At 43.9% G+C, this 13,111-nt stretch overlaps 1 protein-coding gene across 1 annotated transcript in view; it reads left to right on the top strand.

The window, feature by feature from the left end:
- LOC126187963 (cytotoxic granule associated RNA binding protein TIA1) overlaps nucleotides 1-13,111 on the top strand; it is a 1,542,843-nt gene that overhangs the window by 609,869 nt on the left and 919,863 nt on the right. The gene's annotated exons all lie outside the window — the stretch shown is intronic.

Below are 13,111 nucleotides of genomic sequence, written 5' to 3' on the forward strand. Positions count from 1 at the left end.
ATGAAAACCTAAACAGCCTACTTACAGAATACATAGTTTGGGTTTTCCGGTCATGCTAATTACTCAGCACTATACAAACCTAGGCGCAGGTGTAGCTAACGTAAGTGGAAAACGTAAAATAAATTTTACAAAGTCGTTTGTGTGGAAGGGTTGGTTTTATTCAGGAACCTAATACACCGTAATTTTTACCATTCTTTTAGCTGCAAAACCCAATTTTTCAGTATAATCTCCGTTCAATGCGGCGGCCTTATACCATTTTGCTGGTAGAACCTGTACGTCCTCATGATAACACTCTGCTGGTCAACGTCGCAGCCAAAGTCTTGCTGCTTCAAAAAAAAATTTAAAAAAATAAAAAAGAGAAAGGGAATGAGAGAGACCAATCATCCACGTTCTGCTTCTCTTGTTGAAGTGCATTCTTGACTGGGCCAAACAGATGGAAGGCGGAAGGTGTGAGATTCGTGCGGTAGAGCCGAGTAACCCACTGGGCACACACCTTTGAATACCTCAAAAGTTGAATGAATGTTCAGTACCACCAACAGAGACGTCAAGTTGAGCAGCTAGCTGTTTCATTTTGATCCGTTAATCACCTCGAATGACACTGTCCGCACGTTCCAACACTGCAGGAGACTAGGCGCTCAGTCCGGAACCGCGCGACCGCTACGGTCGCAGGTTCGAATCCTGCCTCGGGCATGGATGTGTGTGATGTCCTTAGGTTAGTTAGGGTTAAGTAGATCTACGTTCTAGGGGACTGATGACCACAGATGTTAAGTCCCATAGTGCTCAGAGCCATTTGAACCATTTTGAACTGCAGGAGACACAGTTGTGTGCTGTCGGTCGGCACGCGTGAGAGTCCGCAGCTCGTAGTCGTGCGGTAGCGTTCTCGCTTCCCACGCCCGGGTTCCCGGGTTCGATTCCCGGCGGGGTCAGGGATTTTCTCTGCCTCGTGATGACTGGGTGTTGTGTGACGTCCTTAGGTTAGTTAGGTTTAAGTAGTTCTAAGTTCTAGGGGACTGATGACCATAGATGTTAAGTCCCATAGTGCTCAGAGCCATTTGGCACGCGTGAGATCGTACAGGTTTGTTGTGATGATGACAGACCTTGCCCGAGGACCCGCGGTGCTTTTGTTCTCTGCCAGAACTCCGTAGACATTCAGGAAGCGCCTATGAACATCTTCAATCGTCTGGTTTCCCCGCCAAAAGAAACGCAATGGCGGCCTCCTGTTTGGAACATACCTCCGTTACAGACGCCAGTTTGAGATCTATATATCGCGCCGAAATCTCCCGGAACTCCATGAAACTGTAGGAGCTGAGGCAGGAATAATCCACGATGTCCAATGATTTTTTCAACCAATATCGGCTGAGAGAGAAATTAATTCATTACTTAGTGAACTCGCCTCCTAACTGTAAGTTACGCCACAAAGTCCATCTTATGATTTAAATACACAGCCTGGCCGAAACGTGAAGGACCCAGAAGACATATTCGGATGTCAATGTAACTACCTGTTCATACACATCATCGGTAGGCGCTAAATGATAAGAACTGTAATTCTCTATGACAGGTGGAATTGCCACTAGAGTGCATAACTGTTGTTCACGCCTCAGGTTGTTACTAGGCCTGGTATGGTACGCAGAGTGTAACTGGTATAAGTGCAGATACTTCTGTTGGTGACTGAGGACAGTGTATGGAACAGCATACAATTGTAGCTATTGCAAGTTGTATATTTTCAGGTTGCTTAGTACCTCCAAGTACAGGGCTATTACAAATGATTGAAGCGATTTCATAAATTCACTGTAGCTCCATCCATTGACGTATGGTCACTACACACTACAGAAACGTAGAAAAACTCATAAAGTTTTGTTCGGCTGAAGCCGCACTTCAGGTTTCTGCCGCCAGAGCGCTCGAGAGCGCAGTGAGACAAAATGGCGACAGGAGCCGAGAAAGCGTATGTCGTGCTTGAAATGCACTCACATCAGTCAGTCATAACAGTGCAACGACACTTCAGGATGAAGTTCAACAAAGATCCACCAACGGCTAACTCCATTCGGCGATGGTATGCGCAGTTTAAAGCTTCTGGATGCCTCTGTAAGGGGAGATCAACGGGTCGGCCTGCAGTGAGCGAAGAAACGGTTGAACGCGTGCGGGCAAATTTCACACGTAGCCCGCGGAAGTCGACGAATAAAGCAAGCAGTTAGTTAAACGTACCACAGGATGGTGCTCCACCGCACTTCCATCATGGTGTTCGGCATTTCTTAAACAGGAGATTGGAAAACCGATGGATCGGTCGTGGTGGAGATCATGATCAGCAATTCATGTCATGGCCTCCACGCTCACCCGACTTAACCCCATGCGATTTCTTTCTGTGGGGTTATGTGAAAGATTCAGTGTTTAAACCTCCTCTACCAAGAAACGTGCCAGAACTGCGAGCTCGCATCAACGATGCTTTCGAACTCATTGATGGGGACATGCTGCGCCGAGTGTGGGAGGAACTTGATTATCGGCTTGATGTCTGCCGAATCACTAAAGGGGCATATACCGAACGTTTGTGAAAGCCTAAAAAACTTTTTGAGTTTTTGTATGTGTGTGCAAAGCATTGTGAAAATATCTCAGATAATAAAGTTATTGTAGAGCTGTGAAATCGCTTCAATCATTTGTAATAACCCTGTACGTGTGGCAAGAGCAAGCCATTGATGGTCATTTTAATTTGGACAAAGTTGAAGTGTGGACAAGAGAACGCAAAATGGTTAGTCGGTACTGCCAGGCGTAGTCCACTTAGTGGTGCTGTTGTCACCGTGCAGAAAACATCAGGTCGTAAAGTTTGTCACGCATTTGGCAGATGACTGTTCGATACAGAGAAAATACAACCAGCACACTGATGTGTGTACATACTAAGGTGCCACATATAAAAGTATCTGCGCCTACACCCATTACAACCAGTATAAATTGCGTGAGTAGCGTGAAATGTTGAGCAATCACTGTGAATGACATGGAGATGCAGCGTACTGGTGTGAGACAGCATTATCAGCACCTAACAAAGTTTGAAAGTGGCCTTATTTTGATTCTCCACTTATCCAGAAGTCAAATAATGCAGTATACAGATTTATTCGGTATTCAGACGTGACAGTGGCTCCATGTTGGATTCCATAAGAAGGTGAAGGCAGGGATACTCGTCGACAACGTTCCGGCCTACCATGAATGACCACCACCAGGGAGATCACCGTATAGAGCACCAGGCACAATGTCGCGCCTTCTATAAAAGTGCCTGCCATCAGAGAACAAGTAATGGACTCTTTGATACATTCTGTGTCATCCTGCAGCACTGGCGGAAGGCTAGCAGCTGCCGAACAAGGGAGTTACCATCCCATGCATAGGCAGCCATTACAAACACAACACAGACGGCTGCGTTTGGAATGGGAAGCATGGACTGCTAAGTAATGGACATTCATTGTGTTCAGCGATGAATCACGATTTTGCAGTACTCGGAATGACACGATCGCCGGATTTGGCGGGTATCCCATTCTCCCGCTGTTTTGGAGAGCTACAGTGGTTTTACTCCTGACATCATGGTGTGGGATACCTCTAGGCATGAATTCAGATCACGGCTGGTAGTGACAGGGAGAATTCTGGCGGCACAACACTATGTCACGGACATCCTGCATCCTCATGTGTTTCCTCTCATGCAGCAATATCGCAGTGCCATTTTTCTGAAGGATAATATTCATAAGCGACACCGAAAACGTACGAGTATTTCCTTAGTGGGAGAATTAAAACGGTTTTGATTCCGGAATTATCTGGCAAATTACTGAAAATACTGAATGAGTATTTTCGTCTTACATTCTCAGTCGATTGGAGACCGTTTCGTAGACAGTGTGTTATCAATCCATATTATGGGTCTGTGTGTGTGTGTGTGTGTGTGTGTGTGTGTGTGTGTGTGTGTGTTTCACAACTCCTCCTAAACCACTGGACCGATTTCAATCAATCTTGGTACACGTATACCTTAATCTCAGACAACAATCGCTGTGGGGGTAAGAACCACATACCTTTCAAAGGGGAGGGAGTGAAAAAATGTCTAGACCACGACTCGTGGATCATCAGATTTTATTCACCCCATATTTGAAAACGAGAGCATTTAGCGACTTACAACAAACTTTACATATAATTTCAAACCCTTAAGATTCTTTTTCTTGCTGACAACCCTCTATAAAATGATGAAAGGAAAAAAGTGTCACGGTTACTACGTTTCCGCTGCATATACAATAAAAGTACCGCATAAGGCATGACGTTATAATTTACTATTTCTTTACTACTGACTATATTCGCGACACATTTTTCAGACAGTATGAACGTTTAGCAATGAATACAACTGCAATGTTATATCATTGTACAACGCATAGTTCAGGAGATATGACATAAATATTAAGCATGAATTCAGACGCTGCCTGGTACGGGCTGGAACACGCAGCTATAAATAAATACCTGAGGTAAGCCGAATTTCTCTGATAGTTAAATAATAATTTACTCTTCTTCCGCTGTATTGCGTTTTACCCAACATAGTCAGCAATCCTCTCTTTCGAATTTAAGAAACAATACATTTTACTATTGAAAATGGTCGTACTTTGTACAAGTGCTCCCACGTGTGTGTCAATTTGGCATATGTATTCCGTCTGACGTTCTGACACTGTGCTCGTTTTTGACGTCACTGCATTCTCATGTAAATGTTTCCGTTAACTCAAGCTCCACTGAAAATGGTCTTTAGCCGAAACCGGTCGCTTATCAAAGAATATTTTTAACAGCAGCTTACTGTGTTGCATGATGTTATTTCTAAAGGTTATGAGAGCTGTAGAACACAACAAAAATTAAAATATTTTGATAAGAGCGATGTCGTACCCCTTCTCTTGGAATTTTTAATTCATATTGCATCAATAATCTTTGGATATTTTTTTCTATTGTAATGCCGCTATTTTTACTTTACGTTGCAGCTTTAATTTCTTATACTGAAAAGTTAATCAAAAACGGAGTGAGCACAGACTTCAGGCTACGATACGAATGAATCTCTCACCTTTATTTCGTTTTCAAATGTGTTGCAAATGCGAGCTCGCAAGCAAAATATCATTTCATACACGAACCTTACTACGCTGTAGCTATGCGCTCTAGCCGTGAACGTTATACGGGTAACTGTCTAGCCCAGTTATCATAATAATTAAAATCATTAATTTAGTGACTGAAATTCATCTTTTGTTGGTATGAAATCATTATTATCCAATGAACAGTGAAATCAGTTTCCATCCGATACTCTACATGCAGTCAGGGCATAAAGACTTTTTATGTATGTTTCAAATAAACCTGTTAAATCTTTCACACTTAACCACTGTTTTTCTGTCATTACTCGTGGGGCAAATACAACAGCGTCCTACTCTATCAGTATTCTCTTTTGAGATGGTTTTTAGCAGTGTAACTTGACCCTCTTTTTCCAAAATATCACTTCATGGTCGTCTATGACATCCTCTTCAATGTGCTTATCGTCACTGCACACATCTCCAACTGTTTTATAGCGTCCTCATTCGTCTCGTCCTTCAGCATTACTTTCATACTCACACTAACGAGTGCTGACAGTTTCTTGTCTGATAACAGTATCCTCGTCATTTTCGGAAAATGTGACTGACGAAATTAAAAATATACTTTTTACTTCTTGGACTATAATGATTTATAGTTACCAGACGTACAGATATTATTTTTGTTATTGTGATTGATAGTGCTAGTACTGGAAAATTAACTCAATTTCAAATCACCACAAAAAACTTCAGAAAAACTTAAATGTGGAAAGAAATACTACAGTAACACTGTACTGGAGCACGTAGTGTGCAGCTATGGAAAAATGGAATTATTTCAATGACTTATGGACCTGCTACTGTATATACAGGGCTATTACAAATGATTGAAGCGATTTCATAAATTCACCGTAGTTCCATTCATTGACATATGGTCACGACACACTACAGATACGTAGAAAAACTCATAAAGTTTTGTTCGGCTGAAGCCGCACTTCAGGTTTCTGCCGCCAGAGCGCTCGAGAGCGCAGTGAGAGAAAATGGCGACAGGAGCCGAGAAAGCGTATGTCGTGCTTGAAATGCACTCACATCAGTCAGTCATAACAGTGCAACGACACTTCAGGACGAAGTTCAACAAAGATCCACCAACTGCTAACTCCATTCGGCGATGGTATGCGCAGTTTAAAGCTTCTGGATGCCTCTGTAAGGGGAAATCAACGGGTTCGGCCTGCAGTGAGCGAAGAAACGGTTGAACGCGTGCGGGCAAGTTTCACGCGTAGCCCGCGGAAAATTGGCTCATGCCAGAACTGGAGACCGACAGCGCCGACTTCATCTTTCAACAGGATGGTGCTCCACCGCACTTCCATCATGATGTTCGGCATTTCTTAAACAGGAGATTGGAAAACCGATGGATCGGTCGTGGTGGAGATCATGATCAGCAATTCATGTCACGGCCTCCACGCTCTCCCGACTTAACCCCATGCGATTTCTTTCTGTGGGGTTATGTGAAAGATTCAGTGTTTAAACCTCCTCTACCAAGAAACGTGCCAGAACTGCGAGCTTGCATCAACGATGCTTTCGAACTCATTGATGGGGACATGCTGCGCCGAGTGTGGGAGGAACTTGATTATGGGCTTGATGTCTGCCGAATCACTAAAGGGGCACATATCGAACATTTGTGAATGCCTAAAAAAACTTTTTGAGTTTTTGTATGTGTGTGCAAAGCATTGTGAAAATATCTCAAATAATAAAGTAATTGTAGAGCTGTGAAATCGCTTCAATCATTTGTAATAACCCTGTATAGCTCACTGGCCAAAAGATTCACTGTGCTAAACCGCGTGTGTTAACTGACTTGTTCTTTTAATCCATCCCGAGTAACTCCATCTTCATCCATGTTTTGTATACACTATAAAATTTGTGTTACGAACTTCTTTTTGTCAGAAAGAACCTCAAAACCTGTTGCTGGTGTAACAAGCGAACAGGTTTGAGGTGAAGATCTGAGCACTAACAAGCGGGAATTTATCTGCAAATTACCATGCGAAAATGCTGAAGTTTCAACCATGTTGCAATTCGTCGACGATCATATTTGCGCAATAGCGTACCAGTCCCGATTACCCAGTTGCGACCATTCCTGCTGCCTCTCCAGACAATGGATCTAAGCTGTCGAGTTTCTGAACCGCGATTGTTCTCTTGACACGATACGAGTGCGCACACACACTGAGAGAGAGCATGTAGTCTATTCTGAACCACTTTCCCTTTCTCCCGCTGCCTGCAAAGGGAACGTGGCTCCCCGCTTTAATTAGCTATGAAGACGACGATCTCTGTTCGCCCGATGCTGAGCATTGTTCCTGCAAGGGAGAACAAAGTGTTTTCCTCCTCCTTTTCCTTTTTTTATTACTATTCTTTCCTGGAGGGGGAGCAGACAGGCGGGGTGACGACTGCGTGCCGCGAAATCTCAACAGCGCGTGACGGGTGGCTTCATTTATCATCGCGGAGGGCACGGCGGCGCGCGTTGCCACCGCGCATGCGCGTAGCGTTCGCCGGATCAGGTGTACTGCCGTAGCGCGCCGTGCGACCCGGGTTATGACTGCCGCGCTGAGTTATGGCCCAACACCGCCAGGGCGCGCGGGAAACGCGCCCAAACATAAAGTCCGTCCGCGCCGGAAATCTTAAAACAAACAGAATATTCATCAAACGCGGCGCCCGCGCGCGCTTTGATCCGCGTCGCGTCACGGAGGGGGTAGCCCTGTGATATACCGGTGATGCCGTAAGCATTAGTCATGCATGTTTCCAGAGAGCGCATACGGATAAACTCACTCACGAACCCCCCCCCAGTGCCGGTCAATTTTTTTTTTTTTTTCAAATATTATTATTTATGCTTTCTGAGATTAAGTGCGTACGTCAGTGCTCTCTCTACGATTTATAATGTTGCTGAAATTTTTGTCCAATATTTCACGCGCCGGCAATGCAAATCCCATTATTTTCTATTGACAGCGTAAGCCGGTCACTTATTGATAACTGCTCGCTCAGAGTATGACGGATGTCGCTTCGTATGAGTCTTTGAGCCGCCACCCAACCCCACGGCGTAACCGTATATTTCCCCGAACGCGTGCTGGCCGCCAGGGAAATTGTGCACCGTTAATTTTTATCGACGGCAGAAACAAGCTTCCGGAGCTAATTTCACGTCGGCTACAAATATAATTTTGCTGAAAGTTGGGTCGTTAAACCTGATCCCTTAATGCTACCGGCACGTGTCGCGTGAGCTGTTTTTCGATCAGTGCCTCATTAAGTCTTCATGAGGAGCGTATTACTATGGCACGACAAATATTGGTAACTTCAGTCATGGATGTATTCCACAAACTGATGGTAAGCCTTGTGTGTAGCTAGTTTTACTGCAGTTCGATACCTGGGTATTGTGTTCACGTGGGTAATCAGATACCGACATTTTCTACACACCGACCCCATCGTCACATTTACCTTTACTGTGCTGTCAGTCCACAATCATATCAGCCAGTGAGCCTTTTAGCCCGATAACAATGCTATACTTCGATATGCACAGTGTCGCTTTAACTTCTTTGCGTTAATTTTCAACCAATCAAGCTAAGCTCCTAATACCACTGGTTAGAAAGAAGCTCAACAAGGACGGTGTTACATAATTTCCGTAAGTAAAAATGAAGTAATTATACACTTTATCGCGTTCCATTTTGGGAGGCTTTTAGAGGTGGTTTCATACTTCTACTGAACGAAATGCTGCAAAACAGCAAAATTCCCTTCCTTTCTGCAGAGAAAGCTCTTTGTTGTATGTAAAGGAAAATCGTTAATGCGACACTCTTAGATGATTTGTAGATCTAAACTTAAATATTTGTGTCATTAATTTCTGTATGGCTAACGCTTTCGTCAAATTGCGTGTCTGGAGACACGCGTTGATATTTCGTGTGAAATTACTGAATCGAAATAGGGAAATAATGTCAAAAGACGACCGTCCACCATTCAGTGATGTGGATTTCCGAAACTTCCGGTAAAACATTACGAAGCACTATGTTTCAATGCTGTTTCATTACGTCTTGGAAGAATACAGATAAAACGGCTGCAAAGACTGCTAAGCGACAGGAAATAATCAAACTGAATATCACTAGCAAATATAGCACTATTTTTGTCTATAGACGTTTTAAATGTATAACTTGTCACTTAATTGTTTGACAATGGGCTGTTTAGGCAACGATTAACTAAGTCAATAGCAAGCTGTACACAGTTTACCAAGCCGGCCGCTGTGGCCGTGCGGTTCTAGGCGCTACAGTCTGGAACCGAGCGACCGCTACGGTCGCAGGTTCGAATCCTGCCTCGGGCATGGATGTGTGATGTCCTTAGGTTAGTTAGGTTTAATTAGTTCTAAGTTCTAGGCGACTGATGACCTCAGACGTTAAGTCGCATAGTGCTCAGAGCCATTTGAACCATTTGAAAAGTTTACCAATAGAGATGCAAGTAAGTGTCTACATAAAATTCTCCTGGGAGGCGCAGTTTTAATTAGTGGCATTATTTCAAAGATTAATGAACGTTCAAGCAGCAAAATATAGACGTTAGCCGCGTGGTCTGGGAGCCTTGTCACGGTTCGCGTAGCTCCCCCCGTCCGAGGTTCGACACCTCCCTCGGGCGTGGGTGTGTGTGTTGTCCTTAACGTAACTTAGTTTAAGTTAGATTAAGTAGTATGTAAGCGTAGGGACCGATGACCTCAGCAGTTTGGTCCCATAGGAACTTACTACAAATTTCCAAAAAATTTCCTGATGTTCAAATGGCTCTGATCACTATGGAACTTAACATCTGAGATCATCAGTCCCCTGGACTTAGAACTACGTAAACCTAAATAACCTGAGGACATCACACACATCCATGTCCGAGGCAGGATTCGAACCTGCGACCATAGCGGTCGCATGGTTCCAGACTGAAGCGCCTAGAACCGCTCGGCCACTCCGGACGGCTTTCCAGATGTTCAAGTGGGTAAAACTGAAGAACGCAGCTGAACGAAAGCTCGTTAATCCACTGCAGCTGTATTTGTTAGAGTCCTTGTAGACTAGCATTACAGGTTTCGCAACATTTTTAGCTGCATTTTCTGATGCATCTCTGTATAAAAATTAGTAGTGTTACTATAACAGCGAATAAGTAATTACGTAGTCGGAATAAATTATTTGTGGAATTTTTGTCCTTACGTCACACACCTAATGTGGTGACCCAGGTTTTAATTATCACAGTTACTGAGGATATTGCCGGTCTGCGTCTATCAGTACACTTTGTCAATCGTAAACTACAATAGATACAGCAATGTAAGTAAGTCCGTAACATGCCAATATATGTTCAAAATCAGTAGGCACATTAGCCTGTTTTAGAGGTCATAATGCAACCACTTTAAAATTAAGAGGTCGAGCGCTCCGGTTAATCCATGTTCAGTTTCAAATTTTTTTAAACAGTCAATTCCGACTACGTAGTTAATTATTCGCTGTTACAAGAGTACTGGTAATTTTTATGCAGAGATGTACCAGAAGATGCAACGAAAAATGTTGCGGAACTGATAGTGCGAGTCTAGAAGGCCTTCAATAAATACCATTATCGTGGATTATCGAGCTTTCAAAAATGGTTCAAATGGCTCTGAGCACTATGGGACTTAACAGCTATGGTCATCAGTCCCCTAGAACTTAGAACTACTTAAACCTAACTAACCTAAGGACAGCACACAACACCCAGCCATCACGAGGCAGAGAAAATCCCTGACCTCGCCGGGAATCGAACCCGTATCGAGCTTTCATTCAGCTATGTGTTCATCAGTTTTACCCACTTTTACATCTGCATTTTACTGCTTGAAAGTTCTGCAAACAATATATAAGTATTTCACGTGTATCATTTGTGGTTGGTCTTGGTTAAAAGTTATCTGCAATCATCTGAAAGGTAAAGATAAAAGTAAATTAATGTCTGTGGCTGAAGCCGATGATATGTCTACTCGTCTGGTAAAAGACAGATTACAGCTCTCCATCTACACGACATTAGGAGGGGGCGGCTGGCAAGCCCCCATCTCCGACAGATTTTTACCCCCCCCCCCTCCGTCCCCCATGGACGATACTCGACGATACTTATTTAATAGTAATAGCAGGGTGATTGCATCTGGGCCATCCTAGAGGGACTTCAACGAGGAACTAATCCCGTACCTATTCCTGATTGAGCCTGACATTTTGTTTTCTAGTCTGAGGAGCCTTCTCTCAGAGCAATCAAAGAACTCACAGTTAAGGTTTGGGTTGTTTGGGGGAAGAGACCAAACAGCGAGGTCATCGGTCTCATCGGATTAGGGAAGGACGGGGAAGGAAGTCGGCCGTACACCTTCGAAGGAACCATGCCGGCATTCGCCTGGAGCGATTTAGGGAAATCACGGAAAACCTAAATCAGGATGGCCGGACGCGGGATTGAACAGTCGTCCTCCCGAATGCGAGTCCAGTGTGCTGACCACTGCGCCACCTCGCTCGGTCACAGTTAAGGCTGGACGAAATTAGTTTCGTCAGGTCACAACACGTGTAACTGTCAAATGAAACTATATGGTTCCAGCTCCCTGTTCAGTCTCAAACATCTACGTTGTATTTTCGCAGACTGTAGTGACAAATGAAAATTTGTACCAAAGCCGGGTTTGAAGCCGGGTCTCCTGCTCGTAGGACAGATATGCTAACTCATTATACAGATAAGCTAACTGCTCGGCCACTCTGGCACAGTAGCTTTGCACTACTGCACGGACTATCTCGGCACGCCTCCGTCCTCAATTCAAAATCCTAATGACGCCTCTGGCCACTTGGTATTCGCCGTGAAGTCGAAGAGCATTTCAGAAGCTCTCTATCTGACGTGGAACAGCACCTCATGGAAGATCCTGCCTGAAACCGAGGCATAGGTGGTTTAATCAAATAAAACTATATGGCTCCAGAGACTTTCCCAGTCTGTCATTTATGTTGTACAGTCTATTAAGTAAGATCGTGGTTAGGTTAAATGTATTCGACAACGAACTACAACATATACATACATCATATAAGAACAGAAGAAAAGTGCAGTTACAGTTAATAATACGTCCACCACCCAAAGCGTTGATATCTACTTGGGAACTCCGAGGTATGCTTGAAACCAAGTTTTCCGCATATTAGCATAGAAGAGACCTGCAAATGCGTCGAATTGGCGTTGAAGGCTGTTTCAAACTGAAGACCTTCTTCCCTAGCACTTTCTTTTTGATATAAGACCATACATTTTCAGTATCATTAGCGTCAGTTGACTGACAGGGACAATCCAGTACCTACACACCTCTCTCCGTTTTTCCAGTTGTTGCAAAGCCTGCTGCTGTACTTCAGACTATTGTCCCATCTTCACTTTTGTCGATAACGTTTGGCTACGGTCACAGGTTCGAATCCTGCCTCGGGCATGGATGTGCGTGATGTCCTTAGGTTAGTTAGGTTTAAGCGGTTCTAGGGTACTGACGACCTCAGAAGTATTCGCCGTGAAGTCGAAGAGCATTTCAGAAGTTCTCTATCTGACGGGGAACAGCACCTCATGGAAGATCCTGCCTGAAACCGAGGCATAGGTGCTCAGAGCCATTTTTAACCAACGTTTGACAGTCGGCATCAAACGTCTTTGATAAACGCTGCAAGTAAGATGCACTCATGTCTCTTCTTGTGTATCTCACTCAAAAATTCAAAATAAAGTAATGTTTTACGGACATTGCATGAAGAACAAAGGTCTGCTGTGTTGTGAAAGAACGAAAGTGATATCTTTCACCATCTGTATGTAATGCCGACCAAGCTCTTGCTTAAGAGACTGAAGCGCCGATTGAAAATTTGTACCAACGCCAGGAATTGTTGGAGATATAAGGCACAAGTGGGAAAAAAAATTCAAATCCATCATACAATATGCTTTAGACAAGTATGTTAAATAAATGTTTGTCATCTGATCTGAATAAAACCCTAAAAGGTTTCAGTCCAGAGTAAAATCAGCAGCCGGACGGTGTGGCCGAGCGCTTCTAGGCGCTTCAGTCTGGAACCGCGCGACCGCTA

The sequence above is a fragment of the Schistocerca cancellata genome, chromosome 5 (assembly GCF_023864275.1).
Source record: "Schistocerca cancellata isolate TAMUIC-IGC-003103 chromosome 5, iqSchCanc2.1, whole genome shotgun sequence".
NCBI classification, from domain to species: Eukaryota; Metazoa; Arthropoda; class Insecta; order Orthoptera; family Acrididae; genus Schistocerca; species Schistocerca cancellata.